Source organism: Xiphias gladius, chromosome 20 (genome assembly GCF_016859285.1).
Source record: "Xiphias gladius isolate SHS-SW01 ecotype Sanya breed wild chromosome 20, ASM1685928v1, whole genome shotgun sequence".
In the NCBI taxonomy this organism is placed as follows: Eukaryota; Metazoa; Chordata; class Actinopteri; order Istiophoriformes; family Xiphiidae; genus Xiphias; species Xiphias gladius.
The window spans coordinates 5654302-5668579 of NC_053419.1; the positions used below are offsets into that span (position 1 = coordinate 5654302).

The window sequence follows — 14278 nt, forward strand, 5'->3', positions numbered from 1 at the left end:
ACGGAGCTATTCTCATACATTGATACGTCTGGATCCTATTTAATTTGTCAGTCTGAAAACATATTCATGTTCCAGCTTGAAAAGAAGGGGCCTAAATCAGGTTGTTTAAACCAAAATGTAAAATGAAACATAGAGTAGATGCAGTATCAGTTATGTAATTTGGAAACTCTAATCTCTTTTTCTGCTATGCCCCATGGTTATATGTTCCAAAGATAACAACAATACTTATAAAAATATCAACAAACTTAATGGAGCTGTAAATTAAATTTTAATTTCAGTCTTTTGAGAGAGTGTTTGACACTGTTTATTGATGTTGTTTACGGAAAAGAGTGGCCTCTTTTAGTTGGAAAATATTTTTTTTTCCCCATCCCCTGATCATCTCTTGGTGGGTGCAGGGATATGGTGGTTCGTCCACTGTCCAGCACACACCCTGTTTTACTCCTTGCATTTCCACTCCAGTTGAGATGTGTTTCTTCTTCAGTGTTCCAACAGGCTCGTTACTTGACTCACCAACTCCCTTGGATGTCCAAAAATCCCTTCTATGATTTCCTCATCTCATGTAAAAAAATTAATTTACAGGCCCTTATGCCCTCCCCGCCCTCTGCAGGTTTATTTTTCTAACTGGTATGTAAGACACATGTAGCACAAAGGTTTTCTTCCCCCATCTGTTTGCATGTTCACGCGTCACATTCCTCATCTGGCTGTGTGGTTCTTGGATTTGCAAAAAGGTGGTCAGAACATGGCAAGAAAGACACAATAATTTTGATAGTTTTAATGAGCATGTAATCACAAATAACTGCCTCAAAGTACTACATTTCTGTGTATCTGAAGCTAAAGCCTCTGAATAAAACTCATTAAATACCTGGCTTGACATGGTTAAAGAACTTCTCATGTTGCTTGTAGGACACAGGCCAGTGGATTACCACAGGTTCTTTGGGGACTGGCTGTCTGCAAAGTCTGTTTCTCCAGATGTACTTGGACTTTGTCGGGTAAGGCCCTTTCACCCATTTCATCTGTTTCGCTGCCTCTATAGGTGGGGTCCAGGGATGTATCCTGTCCCAGGAGCTGAATGTGTATTGTGCCTAAGTGTCTGCTCAGTGAGAAATGAAACGTCTCTCATGCAAAGCAAACTGTCAGGCTCACATCTGTGAAAACATACAGCTTATTTGCTTTTACTGCAATCTCAGAATCTACAAAGAGAGTTAACTGGGGCTTTTAACATGAAGGTCTAATAGTTTGCATAATTTCAGTTCTTGCAGTTTATCTAGAGCTGGAACTTGATAATGATCATTACTGATGAATCTAGTCTTCTTGTGATTGGCTGGTCAGTTATTTAACCTATAACATGTAAAAAAAAAAATGCAGTTAATATTATTATGTCATTATTACTAAACTGAGATTGATGTCTCCAAATTGCTGATTTTGCCTAGCCAATCATTATAATACAAATTGGTCTGTCAAGATACGGAATAGAAAATCAGCTAATTTTCATATTTGAGAACCTCGAACAAGCAAACATTGCAATCTAAGAATTGCAATGTCCATTGGTTGGTCGTTTCACCACTTTGGTCCAGAATGAAATATCTCAATAACTATTGGATTGCCATGAAATTTGGTACAGATATTGATGGTGTTTCCCTGACTTTCTCCTCTATAAACACCACGAGGTTAACATTTGTGGTTTTGAATGAACTGCCTCATCAACTATCAAGTCAACAAGTTATCTGAAACTGTTGGATGAAATTTGGTACACGCATTCATGCCTCCCCACAGGATGAACTGTAACAACTTTGTTGATCCCCTGACTGTTCCTCTACCGCCATCATCAAGGTCTAATTTTCAATTTGTCCAACACTTTGGTTTAAGCGGTCACTGCTCTTCAGTAGACTGTCTAGTTACTGTTGTGGAACTAATGTTTCAACTTTATTTCTGTGATATATTTTTGGTAATTTTAACCTATATTCCATAGTTTGACAGGCAGGAAATTTTTGCAGTGCATTTTTTAGTGTTTATATTAAAATGAAAGACCATGAGTCAGTAGAATATCCCCTTATGGTTTGCTATAGAACATAGCAAGTGACTATATTTAAACCTGAAGTAAGGCCCTGCCTTACATTGAAATACTCATTTAAACAATGGGTATATGTTACTTGGACGTCCAGAAATCTTTCACTTTTCAACTGATTTAGCCTGCTTTTAGCTTTGATATCTGGACAACTTTTGACCGACTAATCATCAAATCGGTGTTTACTGCATACATATGATACTTGCATGAAAAGATATGCAATCACCACAATATCTGACATGTGCATGTACATGCAACACACTGCAAAAATGCTAAAAATAGCTGACTATACTTTATACACTATAAACAGACAGAAATAGTTTTCATACTGCTGTATATTAACCTATCATGCCATTTGAGGTTTTTACATTAAATTAAAAATTTACTTAGGTTGTCTGTCTAGTCACACTAACATTGACTTTAACCAAAATGACCTTAGAGTCTCCATGCTTAGGGGGGAGAACAATGGAGCAAACCTTTGATTGATGGCCTGGATTCCCCACAGTAAGACTGACTCATCACTCTCTTCCCTTTGCCCTTGTGTCATTCACTGAACATAAGGAGCTAATGTTATGCTGCCATGAGTTATCTCATTTGGCTTTGAATGTCTCAAGTTCCGTGCCTGTCAATACATTAAAGAAAGGGGGGGAAAAAAGCTAATAATATACTGAACTTGCTTGTTGCTGTCAGTATAGTATGAGATCTGCATGAATCTGATATACTGTATGTATTTCACTCATCTGGTGTAAACTCAAACAGCTAGATTGAGGTGAATATTTGACATCGTTCACCTGCGGTCTGCATTGTTTTGATAGACAAAAATACTTCCAAGCTCTACAGGGCCATAACCATATCATTAGTGCTATTCACTCCTGCAAAAACAGGGAATTTGACCGGGGGGCATGTTCATATCTCCCTCCACTTCCTTTGGTATCCTCTAATGAATTTCCGAAAGGCAAGTTTAGAAGCAGACCAGGGCAAGTGTTGACTTGTTCTCTTCTATGTTTCCTTTCCCTAAAGGAAAGTTGTCTTGAGGAAACTATAGCTATGTTAGGGACACTGTTAGGGAAAAGGAAAAAGCTTTAGCGAGTCCCAAAGCATGGTCATTTTTCACTACGAATTCATTCTAAAAGGGCATTCAGATTGTAAAAAATTTGGATTACTTCCACCCATGGGTCATACTTAAATATTACTCATCCCAAGAGAAGAAATGAGAAAATGTTCAAGGGGGTTCAGCATAGGCTTGTGTAGAAAACTAAGTTTATTATTCTCATTTTGGTTCTTTCCAATAAGTTTGTGATGGATTTCATGTATTCCCTTCCAAAAAAAAATCTTTTAATAAGCTGTATATCATTTGATCTGCAAAATCTAGGTTTTGTCTCCTTGCATTTTAGTTTTTTATATTGAACAAGTGAACTTAAGTACCTAATACTCACACTAAATAAGGGTAGCAAACTTTGATTCAGTGAGTTCACCCAGAGAAGAAAAAACCAATCCTTATTGGTAGCTAGCCATGCTGAGGTGTTGCCTAAACCCCAATACAATTTATGTCGATTTGAATTTTATGTTCTGCTCTAAGCCACAAATAAAATTGCTATTGGCCTTGTCAGGCTGTAGTAAGGCACAGCGGTGCTTTGTGCCAAATGCTCATCATGTTAACGTGCACACAATGACAGTGTTAACATTATTATTGTGACTTACACTTCACCAAGGTATCATTACCTCCCATGTGTTTTGGTATTAAATGCTCATAAATCCACTTGGAAATTGAAGAAAAGAAGATGCTCTTTGTAACTCCAGAACTTGACAGACTTGCAAGTTTTTAAATATTCTACAGTATCAACGTATTCTGGTGGTAGTTGTGTTTACATCCATGCGCACATTGCAAACTTTTAATGGTGTCAATTGGCCAAAATATAAAAAATTTAAAAAAACAAAAAAAAAAACAAGGTATAGCTGTCTCAAACTTTGACTGATGTCGGGACCATAGTGTCAGACTTTGAAAACCCTTGGTCTAAGTACATCCGTATGTCATAAGCACAGTTAAATCTCTTTTACTGTGGCATGTTTTTGTATTTTTTCCCTTTAATGCAGGAACCTGCAGATGTAATTCAACTTTAAGCATTAAGCACCACACAGGGACTCTCTCTAGCCTAACGTATGTCTCCATAATGTTTAATTTACTTTAGCAATGACTGGCTCCAGTGTTCTTAAGGCCCTCTTTGAAGGGATTACAACTGCAGTTAAGCAAGAGAAAAACAGCACAGGAAGCTTTTATGTCTCTCTCAACCCTCCAGGACTGAGTGATTAGCCGCCCTGGATAACTACACTGAATACATGGAGGAAGAGAACCAGTCCTGCAGGCTTACATGTCCACTCAAAGAAGGACAAAGGTTCTTTAATATTTATTTAGAAAGCAAATAAAATGCAAGAATATACTGTAGTAATATGCTCCTGCCCATATGATAAGATGGAGTAGGTTGGAGTTAAACCAGACTGAAACAAAATTTACAGTTTCCAGAAATTGAGATTATCAAGAACATTATCAAGTACATGTTGAATGTCTTTTACTTGCTACTGCTAAAACTCTGGTTTCAATCTATGTCCAGATTTCACCCGTCTCTCTAACTGTACCTTTTCTAACATAATTTCTTCTAAGCATACCACTGGTGGCACAGTAATTCCTCTCTCCTGAGTGCACATATTTCCTGCTTTTACAGATGAGGAAATGTTCTGGGTTTTCAAGACAAGGCCCTGAAACTACTTTGTTCTTTGTCAGTTCCTGGGCCTTGTTACATTCAGTCTAACAGCATAGCTGTTACAGCAATTCAGTCCACTTAACTTCCCCTGTGTCCTCCATGGGGTTGTAAGCCCAGTTAACAAGTCTGTCTTCACACAAAACACAGATTTTACTTAAGCCCACTATATGTTCTGTAAGGGACGCCTCTTAAAATAATATCCCAGCATGTCACAGAAGGTATTTCCATTAAGGTGCTGCATCTGTGAGCATTTCACAAGCTGCTGGTCAGTTAAAGCTTAGTGTGGCAGTAGGTGTGCTCATCACTCAAAGCTTTGCTGATGACTGACTGATGGAGATGTTTAGGAACACAGAGTTTCTTATGTTCCCTGTGTTCACTCCAACTTTCCATCTCTCATTTCCTACTTATCTGGCCCGGTGATTCCGCCCTCGTTTTCAACCAGAGCAGGTGGAAGTCTTTAATCTTCTGTCTCTTTGGGCTGCCTGCTGTACCACAGCAGAGGCCAGTAATTGTACCAGCACAGTAATTGAGCTATCTGTTGGTCCGTCCCAGCTTATTAGAGTAATGTGATCCCACCACAGGACAGCATGGCAGACTGCTCCGATGCCCCTGATTACGGCTGCTGGAGGTCGGCCAGACGAGGAGGCAATGGTGGACAGAGAGGGTTTGATTTAGATCGGCAGGAGGATGTCTTATCATGTCCCTGTGGTTAACAATGCAGTAACTAGCCACAATTAACCACTGGTTCTCCAGGCACAAAGGAATACTACTTCAAAATGACTTAACGCAATTATTAATGTTAATCTTTGAACAACATTACACGACTAAAGTGCATTCATTGATTTGTATTTTTTTTTTTTTTTTTTTGACCACATGGGTTGGCTTTAGAACTCTTCAGCAAGTTTACAGAAAGTTGTTATAGGTTCTGATAGCAAACATTTACGAATCCAACAGAAATTCTGCAACATTGTTATTCATTTGGAGTTTTGTGTGTTCACCTGATGAATGTAAGTCCAATATTCACTCTCTTTTTAGCTCTGTTTTGGTCTCCAACAACTCCTGAGAAGAATATCGACTCTTTAGCTGCTAAATGTTCCACTTCTTTTAGTAGCTAGTCGCTAACTTTGTCCACTTGCTATTTAATGCTAGGAAGGTAGTATGCAGTGTTTTTTTTTTTTTAAACAGCCACCATGCCAAAGAATATTACTGGAATTGTCCATAACACCAAAACAAACTGCAGAGATGATATTTCTGTTTAGTTTGTCACTGTCAGCGATTTCTTTCACATTACATGTAATCATTTGATTGTATGTTAATAGCTGCTAGTTTACAATTATTATTAATAAATTAAATGAGACTGAAGTTGCTGAGCAGAACTAGCACTTGAAACCAAGACTAACCCATTTTTCTCAAATTAACAAAAAGGGCTTTAGCTCTAAACAGCTGTTACCAAGTAAACCCTCCTTTTTGATAAAGCTTATAGTTAGTGGCTGGCTCAGGCTTGTCTTGAAGCATCCCCTAGTTATGCTGCTATAGGCCTAGACTGTCGGGTGACTTCCCATGATGCACCGAGCTCCTATCTCCTCCTCTTCTGCCCCATCTGCACACATTCATATGGCATCAATGCTCATTACTAACTTGGCTTCTTCTCTCTCCCGTAGTTTTGTGCTTTCTCGTCTCTCTCCTCTCTCCTCCTGTCGCTTTCTGCAGGTATTTCTTCCCCTGGTGCTAGAGAGTCTGGATCTGTGACTGCAAACCACCTACTGCCCCCATGATCCTGCTCAACACCCACGGCTTCAAATATTATGATTATCATTATTCTTATTATATTTAGTTTTATTCATACTATTATTCACCCCATTATTGTAATTATTATTATTATTATTATTATTATATTAGTTTTATTATTAGTCTCATTATTATTACAAATCTTTGTTATACGTCTATTGTGCTATGCCCCCCCTCAGCTTTTCTCCCTCCCTCTCTCTCTCTCTCTCTCAACCCAGCCGGTCGGGGCAGACGGCTGTCCACCATGAGCCGGGTTCTGTTCAAGGTTTCTGCCTGTTAAAAGGGAGTTTTTTCCTTTCCGCTGTCGCCAAGTGTTTGCTCATGCAGGAATGTTGGGTCATTGTAAATATAACTATAAAGAATACGGTCTAGAACTGCTCTATATGAATAGTGCCCTGAGATAACTTCTGTTATGATTTGGCGCTATATAAATTGAATTGAATTGAATTGAATTAAACATAAATAAGCTTCACCAATCTCTTGACAACACACTTAAGTCTAAATGGTTTGTTCGTTGTATCTAGTCTACTGAAAACCGTCTTAGGGGGGACAGAGGTCCCCCAGGCTACACAATTACTTCCATGCCAATTTTATCTGCCCAGGGAATTGTTACACATTTGACTTTTCTGGTTAAATTGTACATGACTCTTGTTTTGATGCCGTTGAAAAGTGCATCTTTCTCAACTGTAACTTGTATCTTGTTAAACCAAACAAAAAGGACATTTTCTGCCAGTTGACACTGCAAGTCTCTCATATTCTACATTGTTAGTTCACATAAGGAAGGTTCATATAAGTTGTAATGTTAAAAATCAGTCTGTCTTTCCTACAGCTGCGATAGTCAACAGCCTTAGGTTTGCAGAAACACTTTGCTTGGGCAGCTCTAAATTAGTTGATATGATTTCCTAGGAGCTCTGTTCTATCACTCTCCCTTGGGGTTCGTAACAGTGCAGACTGTGTTGAGTAAAATATAAATAGTAGAAACGCGCCTGACTGTGTTTAAGAAGTAAACGGGCCCCACTGATCAGCTCATAAAGTTAATGAGGCGTAGAGAAAGTTTGAACCTCTGGTCAGAGGTGGGAGAACATTCAGTGTTTGTGTCCTATATCAGTGACCCTCAGTGGTCCCTGCCAGGTCTGACCTTCACTGACAGATGCCTCATAAGTTTGAAAGTGATTTTTTTTTTTTTTCAGGTATGTGTACAGCTCTGATAGTAGTGTCATCATAATTTCAAATTAATAGCCGAAGGACCAGTAGACTAAGGCTACTCCTACTTTTTGTAGTTTTGAATTAATGTTTATTGCAGAGCAAAGTAATTTAAATGAATAGATCGGTACATTCTCTATTAAATAAAATATACTACGATACAACTACTGTATATATTTGGAAAGTCCATAATCAGTTAATGCCATTTAAAAAATATAAATGTAATTTTTTAATTTAAATGTTGACCTCTTTACAATGTCTTTTAGTAAATTGTCTGTAAGCTCCTTACCTGCTCCACTGATGTCTGAGCCAAAAGAAATTAGTGCAATCAAGAGAGGTGTGTCAAGGGCCTGATGCTTGGGAATTAGGAATGTGGACTGTATTGGAGTGTATGGCTTCTCTTTTTGACCTCACTCTGCTTCACAGCTTGAAAGTCACTTCCAAAGAAGATCCTCTTCCAAGTGCTAGTGTTCATGTTCACACTGAAGCATTATCCCTCTGGAATGAGAAATTGTAAGTTTTTGAGGTTTTTCACTTGGGAAAATGCAGCACATTTTCAAAGGGTTTTTTTTTTTTCCACTTGTGTAAAACTCGTTCCATTTGTTTAATGTTTCCACAAATAATTTTTCATTGCTGTCAAATATATTTATATCAAAGAATGTATGACAGCATTGTGAAACAGCATTCTTTTCCTTAGGCTAATTAGGTGTGTACAGTCTATGTATGATTAAAATGCTGTGGTTAGTGAGGAATGATTGGATGGATACTGTGTGTAGCCAGCAGATGTATACATTGTACAGTGAGTAAATAAGATCCTTTAACAGTGGACCTCATCAGCAACACTGCCTGATTATACACTTGTTGGTTTTTGTTTTGGATTAGTGGATATAGGTCTTGTTTGCGTTAGTCTACGATATATGTGTATGAGATTGGGATTCCATTCTACAGCTGTTTAAATGGCACAGCTGAACAGCTCACTGTTCCACAGTATGAGTGGATGAGAGCATTTTAAGGTTGATTTACTGAATGCTGCTGCTTTCCATTGTATGATTGCACCACCGTAGATGCCTCTGGCCAAGGAACTGATATACATTTTAGCGAAACATCTCATACATTGATCACACCACTTTAACACTGACTGGATGTGTTGACGCTACAATTGTCACGTTGTGTGATGTCATCATTTATCCCAAAGTAATTCTTTTCTTTCCTTCACTTTGTGACAGAGTAATGATGGAAATGTTTCTGTTGCTAATCAGAGGGACACAATTGTGTACAATCAAAAATAGCCAAAGTATATGTGTTCCACATAGTTTTATTCCCTGTGAGATTGAGAAGGATGGTCACAGAGAGCAGGTTTGCAGTAGAAAATGGTTTAGCTAGATATGTTACTGAAAAGGAGAAGATTACTTGGCATTTTTTCAGCATTGTGTGTGCTTCAAACAAGGTGATTAGGTAATTCAGCTTTCTGTTAGGGCTGAAATTAATGATTATTTTCATTGTTGAATAATCTGGTGATTATTTTCTAGATTAATCAATACATTTCTATTAAATGTTGTACAATAGCAAAAAAAAAAAAAATGCAAATTACAGCCTCTCAAAGCCCTAGGTGACATCTTCATATAGCTTTTTTTCTGACCAACAGTCCAGAACCCAAAGATATGTAGTTTAACATCAAACAAGACAAAGAAAAGCAGAAAATCCCAATAACTGTTAAACTGGACCCAGGTAATGTTTTTAATGTTTTGTTATTTTTTCGATCAGTTATGAAAATAGTCATCCATTCATTTTCTGTTGATCATCTAATCAATTAATTGACAAATTAATCCACCTCTATTTCCTGTCGGAAGTTAAGTTCAAAACAAATGTTAACATTGTACCTAAAATCAATACAGGTAGAAAAGAAAAAAGACACCTGTGTATGTTTGCTGACATTCAGACAGAGAGGCATGTTCCGGCAAGTGGCTTAATCTGTGGAGGCTACATGTATTAACTTCTTTGCTATGCCTTGACCCCTTAATGTGCAAGTACAGATAAGCCTTTAGTCATCAGTAAAACACTGAAGGATCTCAAAAGGGCAGGAGGTGAGTAAAGGTTAAGATTTTGCTCTTGATACAGCTGAAGAAGCACAAAAAAGACAGGTCTTGTCATAAGTATTGCGCTGCTTTCATGGTAAATGTGTGGAACAAAAACACAAGCTTGTCGATGCCTTTCAGTCAAGCAGTCCTGCTCTGAGCCTGTAGCACACCATGTAACACAGCAATCATGTAATAGTACCATTTAGAACCATCAACGCTGTCACTGTCTCTTACATTTGGAAAGAGCAAGGTCAATGATTGAATTTATCTAACATAGTGCAGAATGCATGAGAACCGTATGTATATCTCATTAACACAAAAGCATTTTTCAAAAGGATCACAGATGACTTACACATGATCATCCTGCCAGAGAGTTTTTCCCAGATTAATAACTCTTCATTGTGATTCATTTATTACACAGGTTATCACTTTCCTTCATCAGAAGGCGGCTGAGGAGATTTATGGAAAGGATCAGAAAATTGCATGCTAACAAAAAAGACAAGATGCTTCACAATGACTGGAGTCATTTAAAGAAGATCATGCACAGCTGTTGTCTATCTCTTTGTGATTTTCAGAAATTTTTCCCTGCTGAACCGTATTCTGTTAATGCTTATCTCTTGGAGTTTATGTCTTTAGGTGGTGCTCGTTCTAACAGTTACACTGGACATATGGTGATATTATTCTTATCGCAGCCCTATTTAAAGTGATAGCTTGGGCTTTGGGGAATGTTATTGAGTGCCCTGCATAATCAGTGTTTTACATTGATGCATGCAACTTGAAGGTATACCAAAAAAGTATTTCAGAAAAAATACTATATACAACGATATACGATAATAGAACCCAGGTGGCATGGTGCTTCAATGGTAAGCATTGTCAATTTATAGCAACAAGGTCCTCGGCACAGACCCAACCTTTTTTCTTAGTTTTTTTTTTTTTTTTGGAGTGTGCAGCTTCCTCCGCGCTGCAGTCACTGTCCCTGCTAAAGGCAGGCATAGGCTCAAAACAAAAACAATAGTGTTTATAGTGGTTCTGAAGGGCCACACCTGAAGACTGGGATAAAAGCCTGCGACATAGAGTGGGAGCTGTTCGACCACCTGACAGACTCTAAAGGCGTTCTGTGTAGCTCCGTCACACATGGTGTTAACACTTGCTTCTTCCCACCTACCAGCGCTGGGAAGTTCACCCCCCCCCCCCAGTTCCAGAAACCTCTGTGCAGGTCTCCTGAGCAACCAGTAGGAGTTGCAACAAGGACTTGAATAGACATCATCTTTGTTTTAGCCCTATGACAGCCCTATCACCAAATGCATGCTTGTGGTGCAGACCCCACAATCCTGAAAGGGATAAAGGGGATAGATAGAGAAGGGATGAATTGTGATAACTTTTGGTTAATGGCTAAACTAATGAGTTCAAAGCATTATACTTCATAGTTAAAGGAGGTATATTTTACTGCACACATGTGATTTGATTTTGGTTTTGCCTCAAATTCAGTTGGACATAATCAAAAATCACACCTGGACATGTTCTGGGCCTTCAGTTTTAATTGTACGTTTTGTCAGAAGTTCATAACACTTCAGTTAACTCTGGGTTTTCCTTTAACAACAATTTGAGAGCAATCTGAACAAAATATTCAGTACTAGTCTACCTACAATTTTAAGGCAACTCAGTCAAATATATTTTTAAGCAGAGAAGCTTTTTTATGGACTGTACACAGAAATATACAAAATTGTAAGTTATTCTGACTGCTGATAAATCAGCCAAACAGTAAAATTGTCCATTGGCCAAGCTAACCCTGAAAGTCCTTGCTGTTTACACATTTCTCCTGATGCAGCATTCAAACATCTGTTTTACTTTTGCAGGATACAGAACAGGCATGAATGGCAGTCCCCCTCCCTCCCTCCTTACCCTCTCCCCATCTTGATGGCTTGATCTTTTGATTATAGTTTTGGGAGTAAAGCACATGAGCATGTTCCAAAGTTTTCCTTGAGGGCACATCGTTGGCACATGGAATGTTCTTTCATGCATACTCGCACACAAGAGTGGGGCTTAATAAAGACCATCAGAGCATTAGATTAGCAAGCGTGGGAGAACATTGTCCAGTTCCAGGGGCTATAAATTGTTGCTCATTCAGATATCGTAGCATCAACAATCCCACACACTCCTAATTATGACAGAGGGGTTTGTGGATGGTGTGACTGATGTTGATGCTGTTATATGGATCACTGCAGTTTCTAAAGTTTATGTAATTGTAGGTCAAAAAAACAGCTGATAATTGAGAGCTTTTCTAATACATTATGCAGAATGGACATCTGATGTCTTTCTAAACATACATTTCTGGAGATTTATCAATTGAATGTGGCAGAATATCAGTCCAATCTAATCAATTTATCATAGTTTTGGTCTTGGTTTGAAGGCTGTGGTAAACGTATTTAATATTATTCTGAGCATATTTGACTGTTCTGAGTTAAAACGGATGTTTCTGCCTTTGAGGTCATTGTTTTCACATTAATAATGTTTGTTTCTAAGAATTGTCTTGTGTGTTATTACATCCTTTAGTGCTGAAACAGTTTGTTAAAAAGATCTATTGGTTTACTAACAACAATTTTGATATCCATTAAGAGGATTTTGTGTTTTTCTCTGCTTAATATGACTGTTATTAACAGTTGGTTTGCAAAACAAGCAATTTAAAAACTGGGTTCTGGGAACTCCAAAATAAAATCTGTAACTGCAAAGTAGAGTATGCTCTCATCCTATGTAACTTGAACTGAGAAATCATCAGACAAGAGAGTGATCGTAAACTCTGGCTCTTCTTATGGTTATGAAAGAAAAGGTTATTTCTTTTATGTTTTACACTTGTGGAAAAACCGGAAATCATTAAATACTGGCCTTGGAACTACTGCATAGCAAAATGTGATCATGTACTGTATATAGCTGCATTTGAAAGGCATTGCCTCTTGAACAGGGCAGACTTGGGACTGGAGTGTCATAAAGAGATCAAGATATCAATTTAAAGAGGTAGTCCAGTGATTTGGTGTTGCACATCCATTAAGTTGGTGGACTTACAAGAGACAGACTAAAAAGAATTGTCAAATTTGATGCAGCAGAGGCCAAGATATCATCACTTTTAGTGTATAGTATGAATAAATCCTAAAATATGACTAATAAAACAAAACTGAACTGAACTAAACTTCAGGTATAGAGTGCCCTCTTTAAAATCAAATCACCTCATTACGGAGCAAAATTAATCGACCTCATTCTTTATGGATCTGTTTGGAAAACAACATTAGGAGCAAATTGTGAGATTAAAGTCTGAAGTTGGACTGAGCAGATGTTCTGTTCATCAGCTGGGTTCCTCGTGCCTTGAGATGAATGAAAAAACGTCTGTAAATTACACGCTCTTGTGTCTCTCAGCCGTGTTTTAAAATCTGAAAACTGACATCTTGTTTACCTTATTAGTGGACTATTTGACCTCACGCACCTCAAGGCTGTTAACTAAAGGTTAAAAGTGCAGTCTAAACCTTTATTCAAATCTTTTTATCGTCCATATATCTTCAAGGATTCCTGGAAAGCTGTTATGTTGGAATTTTTAGTGTGACACCAGATATGTCCCCCTAGTGCCATTCCTTGTGGGAGAGGAATGTGACCACACAGTGCTTTGTGACCAGCAATTGATATGTATGGCACTGCTGTCAGGATTGTGAAGAGCATATCGGTCTCTGAAGGGCTGACAAACATGGATTCATTTATTAAAGTGCTTGAGAGGAGTTGGGTTTAATCTTGTCGTGCAATCCAGTATCTTTGGAAAAAGTCCTGAGGCATAGTGGTTTAATCCCAGAGATTCATATTTGATTGCTGCTATTGTTATCTTTTGGCATGAGTCTGCTGCTCATGTAGATCACTTTAACGTGACTATTCTTTAGTTAAACCGAATTTTTTTCTTGCATATTATGCAAATGCGCCCTCTCTGTTAGCCCATTAGTATCAGCAAGACCTCCTACATAATGAGGTTGACACATAAATTGGGAATAATCTCAGTCAGGTTAGAGTGTGATCAGCATACGACACTCTTTGAGTTGTGACTCACTTTCTGCCAATATGATGAAGAGCTGTGTTCATAATCCTCAGGAGGAGTTGTTCAAGCACAGAATAATCAACAAAAACCACTTAAAATAGGATGGAATTTGTAGCCGATTTTGGCAGCTTTGAAAGGCAAAGGCCCTGGAAGTGAGTGGTCTCTTCACAGAATGTGAAAGTTTTACCTAAGTGCCAACAGATTAATGATTTGGTTTAGTTCCTGCAGATGGCTAGCACTTGGGTCCCCTAATCTTGAAACAACAAAGAACACGCAGTACACTACAGGGCCAAAAGTATGTAAACATCCATTGTTA

At 38.2% G+C, this 14278-nt stretch overlaps 1 protein-coding gene across 1 annotated transcript in view; it reads left to right on the forward strand.

Moving 5' to 3' along the window:
* si:ch211-196i2.1 (collagen alpha-1(I) chain) overlaps positions 1-14278 on the forward strand; it is a 104795-nt gene that overhangs the window by 16749 nt on the left and 73768 nt on the right. The gene's annotated exons all lie outside the window — the stretch shown is intronic.